Source organism: Octopus bimaculoides, chromosome 5 (assembly GCF_001194135.2).
Source record: "Octopus bimaculoides isolate UCB-OBI-ISO-001 chromosome 5, ASM119413v2, whole genome shotgun sequence".
Classification (NCBI taxonomy): Eukaryota; Metazoa; Mollusca; class Cephalopoda; order Octopoda; family Octopodidae; genus Octopus; species Octopus bimaculoides.
This window is the reverse complement of record NC_068985.1, coordinates 107,514,787-107,517,022: the sequence shown is the minus strand read 5'-3', so window position 1 is coordinate 107,517,022 and position 2,236 is coordinate 107,514,787.

The window sequence follows — 2,236 nt, the reverse complement described above, 5'->3', positions numbered from 1 at the left end:
CCACGGAGAACCTATTGCAATACACTCTATGTTTTGTGGTAGTGTGTGCGTGCATGTTTAAGTCATCTGCGACAGGGGCTTTCAAACTGTGGTCCGTGGACCACAGGGGGTCCGCAAGGACAAGACAGGGGGTCCGTGGACAGCAAATACTTGATTTTATATATGTTTTTTAATCGAAATCTTTTAATTGACAAACCTATTTGTTGAATACTGTTAAATAAATAAATGTAAAAATATATGTTATTTTAAGCAAATATTTATGTATAAATTTCATAAGCGTTTATAAGGGGGTCCCTAAGGTAAAGCCTGAAATATAAAGGGGTCCGGAAGTCAAAAAGTTTGAAAACCCCTGATCTGCGAGACCTTAAGTCAGGGAAAAGATGCACTGGGTGTACAACATATGGAGTTTCTACCAGTGCCCTTCTTACATATCAAGCAGGGTCATCTTCCAGAAGGGACCTGTGATTTGTCTGTTTTCGTACTTATTAAGACTTCAGGTTTTACTAAATTAACCCTAAGGCCGTTAGATTCCAGACCATGTTTCCACATCTGAAGTTACTTCTCTAGGTTTGGTAGTGATTCGGCTATAAGAACAAGGTCGTCAGCATAGAGGAGCTCCCAGGGACAGGCAGTTTTGAATACCTCCATAAAAGCCTGGAGGATTAAGATAAACAGGAGGGGGCTAAGAACTGAGACTTGGTGGACTCCTACTTGTACACTGAATTTATTGCTATACTCATTGCCAAACTACACCTTACTGGCAACATCCCTGTACATGGTTTGTACTGCTCTCACTAATCACTCATCTATCCCTAACTTCTGCATTGACCACCAGATAAGGGAGCAGAGGACTCTGTCAAAAGCTTTCCCCATGTCAATAAAAGCCAAGTACAGAGGTTTATTTTTGGTTAAATATTTCTCCTGCAGTTGCCTAATCAGTAATATAGCATCAGTCGTGCTCCTGCTCGGCATCTCGTCTACACTAAATCTCTTCCTAATGAATTGAGCTATGACTCTTTCTGTGACTTTCATCACCTGATTCAGCAATCTGATGCCTCTCTATTAATTCTGCCTAAGGCACTTTTGCCTTTGTAGCAGTTAACTATGATGCTGTTGCACCAATTGCTAGGTATGATTCCCTCATGGGTAACCTGATTAACTATACGGGTGACTAGGCTATATCCTCTTCTGCCAGATATTTTAAGCATTTCAGAAGTGATTCCTGATGGGCTGGGGGCTTTCCTTGTCTTCATATTCTTAACTGAGAAAATGGAGAAAATGTTACACGATTACAAATACAAACAACAAGACTAACAACAGGTGTCTTTTGACTAAAAGGACAGGTAAAGTTAAGCTGACGTGTGAAGTGGAGGCCTTATGGCAACAAACATAAATGAAAGTCAGGAGACAGGAAAATAAGGTGTTGTGTGATCAGCAGTCAAGCCAAGAAAGAAAGATCATGCTTGGCCAAACACAGGTTACGTGGGTGGAACAGAGAGAGGTAGGGAGCAGAGGGATTGAAGAATTGGGCAAGGAACTAGAGATAGAGAGCGGCGGTGGGGGGGTACAAGGGAGATAACAGAGGAAAGTAGAGAGATTAAAGAAAGAGAATGCTAAGAAAGTGAGAGAGGGGGAGCAAGAAAAACGAAAAGGGGAAATGCATGTATGTGTATAATAAATTAAAATAGGAATTAAATAAATCTGGGTGAATACCTCAGTAAAAGCATGCAATAAACTCAGCTAACAGGATGTTTCAATCGAGGTTATAACACTGCATAGTGATTATCAATAGCATGAGACAGGTGCAGACTGTAAATCCAAACTTCAAAACCACGTAGTTATTTGATATATTAACCACAGGCTTAAATCAGTCATGAAATAAAGAATGAACAATGAATGAGTACTAGGCTTTGAAAATAAGTACTGCGGTGTATTTGTTTGACTAAAGAACCCTTCAAAGCGATGCCCCCAACATGGCTGCAATCCAATGACTGAAACAAGTGAAAGATGTGTATGTGTGTTTCCGTCTACCAAATCCATTCACAAAGCTTTGGTTGGCCCAAGGCTATAGTAGAAGACACTTGCCCAAGGTGCCACGCAGTGGGACTGAACCTGGAACCATGTGGTTGGTAAGCAAGCTACTTACCACACAACCACTCCTGCGCCTGTGTGTGTGTGTGTGTGTGTGTGTGTGTGTGTATATATATATATATATATATATATATATATATATATA